The sequence below is a fragment of the Perognathus longimembris genome, chromosome 5 (assembly GCF_023159225.1).
Source record: "Perognathus longimembris pacificus isolate PPM17 chromosome 5, ASM2315922v1, whole genome shotgun sequence".
Lineage (NCBI taxonomy): Eukaryota > Metazoa > Chordata > Mammalia > Rodentia > Heteromyidae > Perognathus > Perognathus longimembris.
Window position 1 is genome coordinate 30,589,520 of NC_063165.1, and position 7,827 is coordinate 30,597,346.

Genomic DNA, 7,827 nt, shown 5'->3' on the forward strand with positions numbered 1-7,827 from the left:
TGGTAATCTAAAGTAACTTGATTATTTTAATTGATTTCATTAAACAAGTACCTTTTATTATAATTAATTGATTGTTAATACATTAATTTTAGCATATATTCTATATTCTGTAGTAAGCAGGGATGCTTGACAAAGAGAAGTTCAAGCTGTTATAGAAATACTTTTAAAAGAAGAAAAACTATATACTCTTAAATAGAATCATAGCACTTTTTTTTGGCCAGTCCTGGGGCTTGGACTCAGGGCCTGAGCACTGGCCCTGGCTTCTTTTTGCTCAAAGCTAGCTAGCACTCTGCCACTTGAGCCACAGCGCCACTTCTGGCCATTTTCTGTATATGTGGTGCTGGGGAATCAAACCCAGGGCCTCATGTATATGAGGCAGGCACTCTAGCCACTAGGCCATATCCCCAGCCCAGAATCATAGCTCTTTTAAATCTTATCTCACAGAAGAGACAAGGATGACTGAGGACAACGACGCTTCCACAACTGAGTTCATACTCATAGGATTCACAGATCATCTGGAGCTGAAGGTCCTGCTGTTTGTGGTATTCCTGGTCATCTATCTGGTCAACATGGTGAGGAATCTTGGTTTGGTGGCATTGATTTACATGGAACGACGTCTTCACACACCAAAGTACATCTTTCTGGGAAACCTGTCTCTCATGGATTCCTGCTGCTCCTCTGCCATTACCCCTAAAATGTTAGAGAACTTCTTTTCTTTGGACAGAACAATATCTCTCTATGAATGTATGGCACAGCTTTTTGTGGGTTTTTTTTTTGTTATTGTTGTTGTTTTGCTGGAACTACAGACTGCTTCCTTCTGACAGCAATGGCCTATGACTGCTATGTGGCCATTTGTAGCCCTTTACAGTACCACAACAAGAAACTGCATTCTCATGAACATGGGAGCCTACATAATTGGACACCTGCATTCCATTGTTCAAGTAGGGTTATTGTTTAGGTTAACTTTCTGTGGACCAAATCAAATCAATCACTATTTTTGTGACATTCTTCCCTTATATACACTCTCCTTTGTTGATCCTTATATTAATGATTTAATGGTACTAATCTTGTCAGGGTTAATTCAAATTTTTACTATTACTATAGTCCCAATATTATATTTCTGTATTCTTTTCACTATATTAACAATGAAATCCAAGGGGGGAAGAAGCAAAGCTTTATCTACCTGTGCATCCGACTTCCTCTCTGTGTCCATGTTCTATGGCTCTCTGCTTTTTGTGTATATTCACCCAAATTCAATTCATGAGGGGATAAAGACATAGCTGTTGCTGTTTTTTATACTCTTAATAATTCCTCTGTTAAATCCTTACATTTATAGTCTTAGAAATAAAGAAGTAACAAATGTTATAAGAAGAATAATGAATAATAGGTTTTTGACATTCTGAAATAAACATTATTCTTCGAAAAGTGATTTCAGTTTAAAAACTGACAAATACTGAGAAAGTACAAAAGTCCAGTATGCAACCAGATAGTAACTTATTAAAACATGAAAATATTTTAGTTTAATTAGGACTAAAGTAAAGATTTTTGTTCAACTATACTTGAAAATAGTGGGTATTGTGGTGGGCAAGTAAGCAAGGGATAGGTGGTTGTTTGGGTGTTATTGGCATTTTTTTTTTCATGTTCCAGGGTTTTTCTTTTTCCTGTCCCCCTCCTTTAATTGGCTGCATTGGCTTAGCCCAGGAAGTGAAGACGTGTTCTTTTGATGCTGTTACCATGTTACCACAAAATGACAAGTCATCTGTAGGAAAAAAAGAAAGGTGGCACCAGACATGATCAGTGATGTTTTATTTGCACATGAATATTTTTATTTTTGTATACTGGCTCAGCTGCTTCTCAAGTGGAGTTAAGAAATGAGCCATAAAGGATTTTTTGTAATAGGTATATTGGCAATGCATTTTATATTCCTCTATATTTAATTTTGCAAACCTGAAAGAGGGATGGTGCATCTTGAGAGAAAGATGAGAAGACTTAGATCTAGCTGTTAATGTCTTCTGCTTCTGGTTTACAGTTGCAGCAGTAAACTCTCTCAAAACCGAACATCCCGTATTATGATGTCTGTGCATAAAGCTTTTCTTTTTCCCATTCCTTTTCCCCTCCCCCCCCCATTCCCTGTGTTTTTCTCAGCCCCTCCCTCCTCTACTATTTTTTTTTGAAATCACTTATTGTAAATAAGTTGTAATCCATACCTCATGTATCAATGGGAAACTTTAAAATATAAATATTACCAATACATTTTTCTGGTTGTTGCCTGATTCTTGACTGGGTGTAATGAGAATGCCATGTCCATTGCTGTTGGTTTGAGGATTTTGCTTGCGCTTCATCAGTCTTTTGCTATTTGAGTACTTCATTGTCTTAGCAGGTGAGGGCAGCAAATGTTCACTTGTCTTGTTGGTGATGCTGTGCTTCTTGGTTGGTTTCAAACTTAGCTGTGAGAATGTACATGTGTCTCTTCAAACAGCAACTGTTTATGGATAGAGGAAAAGTAGTGACATTTTTTATATGAAACGTTGTATATGAAAATGAGTGACTGGGCCAAGCAGGCCATGAAGACTTCTGATCCTCCCCCACCCTGTGGAAATGGTACACATGGATCTTCCAGCATCGGCCAAACACTCCAAAAGGCGACCTGAATCTTAACCCTTGGAATCTCAAATGTTCTTTGGAAATCATTTACTTTCTTCAAAGTGGCAACAGAAACCAACATGAAGGTGCTCCCCCAAGGAAATGTAAGCTTCCCTTTCAAGTGGGGAGAGGTTCTGTACCATGGGTGCATCACAATAAAGCAGAGTGAAGAGTTTGCAGGAAAAAAAATAGTGGGTACTAACATATACCAGCTTAAAGAAAATTTTCAGTCACAATTTTTAAAATTCTCATCAATCTAAGGAGGAAAAGTTTGTATATATAAATGTAGCTGAAAAAATCCTCAATATTAAAGCATAATTTTAAATTTTCAGGCACATTAGAAAATTTTAGAAATTAATCTGATGTTAAACAACAATGTCCATTGTAAGTAAATTGTATGTTCCAACTGGATTTCCATCTTGACTTTACTCAAGGAAAAAAGGCTTTTTAATTTAAAAAGATTTGTATAGAAATAGTAATCTTTGGAGCTGGTTAGGTAAGTTAGTAGAGTGCTTCCCTAGCATGCATGAGGTCCTCAGTTCAATTCTTCAGTACCACATAAATAAAATAAATAAAAATTAATCTCTAAAGGTTATGGTGTTTGGAAGTGAAATCATGTGGCCATCAAAATGAAAATCAACCATTTTGTTATGAAGATGCATCTTCAATTTCTTTGGTTAATCTTACTTTAATGAAGTACAACATTTGAATTCAATGTTACATCTTGAGTTGAAAAAATAGTGAGGACCCCCAATAGCTATCTGGCTAAATTCTGGAGAGAAGGGTTACCTAAAGCTACTCACAAGTGGCTCATGACTGAAATTCTTGCTACTTGAGAGACTAAGGACTAGAGGATAATGGTTCTAAGCCACCCAAAGAGAAAAGTGTGAAACTATATCTCCACAAAGGAAACACACATTTGATCTTGCAATGAGGGGATCCTAATGTAAGTCATCTCCACTCAGACTTACACAAAGGTGGGTAGAGAGATCTCTGCCTAGTTAAAAAAAAAAAAGGAGAGCAGGGCTGCAAGTTTGGATCACTTGTACTATAGGAACATAGCAAACAAAGGTTCTGAAAATCCCATTCTTTCAAAAAAACAACAACATGTTTTTCCTCATCATGAAGTCCTTTTCTTCAAGTGAGTTGTTTAAATTAAAAAAAAGAACATTCATATTTACAGAAATCCACAGAATACATACATACATACACACATATGTATACACATTTACACATGTTATTGCCAGCTTATGGTGCTGTGACACTTTGATTTTAATTAGTGAATCAATGATACTAAGGATACTGCTTTATTCAGATTTGCATAGTTTATTTCTAATTTTCTGTTGTTGCAGGATTCCCTCCATGACACCTCATTATATCTCATCAGATTGCTCTTGGCTATGACACTTTCTCAAGCACTCCTTGTTTTCAAAGCCATTGCTACTTTTGAGGAATACAGTTGGTAAATCTCGTAGAATAACTCTCAGCTGAATTTCTCTGGTAAGTTTGTCATTTTTGCTCTTTAGCTCTTCATTTTCTGAGATGAAAATGACAGAATTAAATTGTTGTTGTTATCACATTGCATCAACTGTAAATACTATCATCATTAGAGATAACTGTTGATGTTAGCCTTGAACACTTGACTGAGATTGTACATGCTAGTTTCTCTGCTGTAAAGTTATTTCCTTTCTTTTTCCTACTTGGACCCTTTACGATGACATCATCAGACACTGCCCTCACATAGACTGAGCAGTAATGCATCAAGGCACTGAAGGCAAATTGCTTCAGAAGTCATTTGAGGAGAGAGAAGATGGCACTGTCACAATAGGGAGGCACCCCAACTCGCTCCAACCAAATAGTGAGCTGGGAACTCCAATACCCAATGCCCCATCAAGAGACCAGAAAACCCAACAACCAGAACAAGCAGAGAAACACAGGTAATGAAAAAAAAAAAAAAAAGAAAGAAAAGAAAAGCCTATTACCTGCATGCAGCCAGAAAATCTCCGGGTTACCCTCCCCACCCCGACCCAAACAGGTCCAGGCTGGGAAAGCGGCCCTTGTGCCAGTGAACTGGACTGCAGACCATCAGCGACCACAGAAGCAACAGTGGAAAAGTCCCACCATGAGTGCAGAGTCCAGACAGCAGGAGCTCCATGGGCCCCAGACTGCACACAGACTGGACCGAGGCAAATGGCAATGTGGGACCAAACAGCCGGGACCAGAAAACAACAGCAGGGGAACCAAGTGCCAAGGATGGGGAGAGCCAGACCACTGCCGCCAATTGATTGATCGCCACACCCCAGCCCGGGAAAGCCCACAGCAACGCAGGACAAACACACACTCCAGGACCAGTGGGCAAGCCCACCCCTCAGCGGCAATACTCAACCTGAGAGGTGAACTCTCTTGACCCACAGCAACTAGAGGGGAAAGAATCAAAGAAAAAAGTTTCCATGCCACGCTGAATCAGTGACCCATGAACCCCCAACAAGGGGCCACAAGGGTCAGCACAACACAGAAGCAGAGCACGGTCCTGCAGAGAAAGTCACAGAACCTACCTAAGGTTCAATAGCCAAGCTCAAACCCGGAGCCAGGATACAAACAAGTCCCTGCTGGCGGATCAGCAGGAACCAGCACAAAGCCAAGCCAAGGCCACAGCCTACAGGCCACTGAAAGGAAGTGCAAAAACACCAGATGCGTAAATCACAAAGAAATATTACAAATTTTATGAAAGGTCAAGCCAGTTCCCCAGCTCCAAAAAGTAGTATGAACGAAGAGGACATGGAGAATAAAGGAACAACTGAGGCTAAGATAGTAGAAATGATTGACAGCATCAGGAACGAATTCAGAAAACAATTCCAGGAGTTCAGAATGGAAATCTCGAAGGACCTTCAGGAAGTCAAGAAAGAAATGGAAGCAAAAATACATACAGTCTACTCCTCTGTTAAAGAAGACCTTAACATCCTGAGAAACAAAATGCATGAAAAGATAGATTCAAAACACAACTCATTAAAAGATGAAATTACCACAATGAGAGAAGATCTGGCAACCACAAACAGCTCACTCACTTCGATACAAACCACATTTGAAGCCACTTCACAAAGAATTGATCATCTTGAATCTGGAGTCTCTCTTTTGGATGACAATGCAGCTGATAAGGACCAAAGATTACCGTACTCCAAGAAACTGTCAAACTCCAGGGCAGACTAATCCAGGAGATAGTAGACAGGGAGAAGAGAAATAATCTGCATATAATCACAATAGATGAAGGAGAGGAGTACCAGAGCAGAGCTATACAACACATATTCAATAGAATTACTGCAGAGAACTTCCCCAATCTCACAAGGGATAGCCTCACCCAAATAACAGAAGCGTATATGTCACCTGACAGACTAGACCTTAGAAAACCCTCCCCTAGACAGACCATTATCAAGGCCTGAGATCTCAAGAATAAAGAGCAAATTCTGAAGGCAGCTAAAACGAAGAAAGAACTATATTACAATGAACAAAAGACCAGAATCACGCCAGACCTCTCCACACAAACTTACAAAGCACGAAGAGCCTGGAAGAACACAATCCAAGTCCTCCAGACCAGACACTGCCAACCCAGAATTGGATACCCAGCAAAATTAGAATTGATCTTCGAGGGAAAAACCAGAACTTTCCATAGCAAAGAGGAACTAAAGGATTATATGAATAAAAAACCAGCCTTACAGCAAATTCTAAGAGGAGAACCCCACCCAACAGAAAACTTACAGTACCCCCAGACAGACACAGAAAGAAACTACAATAGCCAGAGGGCAACTGGAAGAGCAGCTCAATAAAGACAAGAAAGAAGGGAGAGAAAACACAGCCTAGCAGGAAAATGGAAGGGGAAACATCTACACCTATCCATGATCTCTTTGAATATAAATGGTATAAATTCTCCTATAAAGAGGAGCAGACAGACAGAGTGGATCCGTAAACAAAAAATTTTTATCTGTTGTCTTCAAGAGATCCATCTTACAGCAAGGGACAAAAACAGGCTCCAAATGAAAGGATGGAGCAAGATCTTCCAAGCAAATGCACCAACCAAAATGGCAGGGGTAGCCATCCTGATTTCAGACAAGCTAGACTTCTCATTAAAATCAGTTCAAAAAGATAAAGAAGGGCACTATATTTTAATATAAGGAAAAATCCAATCAAGATATCATGGTCATAAATTTATACTCACCAAACAAAAGAGGCCCAAAATATGTCCAATAAAATCGCTCAGAACTACAGAACAAGATAGACGCAAATACAATCATAGTGGGAGTCTTTAATACTCCACTCTCTCCAAGAGACAGACCCAACACACAGAGGATTAGCAAGGGAGCCGAAGACCTAAGTAACACCATATCACATGGATCACAGATCTATACAGAGTTTTTCACCCTACACAGACCCAATACACATTCTTCTCAGCAGCCAACGGAACATACTCCAAAATAGATCATGTCATAGTCCACACAAAGATGCGGGGATAGAGGAACCCTTCTCCAATGTTGGTGGGAATGCAAATTAGTACAACCACTTTGGAGAACAGTATGGGGCTTCCTCAAAAAACTCGCCATAGACATACTCTATGACCCAGCCATACCACACCTAGGTATCTTTCCTTAACAACAGGTCTCAGGATATCAAAAAGACATCTGCACATCCATGTTTATTGCTGCACAATTACAATAGCCAAAATATGGAAACAACCCAGATGCCCCTCTACAGATGAATGGATCCAAAAAATGTGGTACCTATACACAATAGAATACTATATAGCGATTAGAAATGATAAAATATTGGTATTCACAGGGAAATGGTCAGAACTTGAACAAATAATGTTGAGCTAGACAAGCCTAGAACACAGAGAACAAAGGGGCATGGTCTCCTTAATATATGACTGTTAGAGAGTGTGTGTGTCCGGGGGGCGGGGACAATAGAGACCAGGTCTGAGGAACAAAAAAGTTCTTGTCAAATGGTATTTTAACAGGTTTGGGTCAGCGACCTTACATTATGTATCAAAAACCAAACTACTAAACATAAAAAGGTCTAAAATAGACCTCCGTGGCGTAGCTCAACAGCTAGGCATATATGATCATATAAGACAAGGATAGGCAAACTCTATTGTTGACATTATATTTAAAGTTCTAGGTGAATTTCCTTTGGCAT

The 7,827-nt window shown here is 39.4% G+C and overlaps 1 pseudogene; it reads left to right on the forward strand.

Moving 5' to 3' along the window:
- The first annotated feature begins 455 nt into the window (after window positions 1-455).
- LOC125351052 lies at window positions 456-1,403 on the forward strand (annotated as a pseudogene).
- Window positions 1,404-7,827: the final 6,424 nt, after the last annotated feature.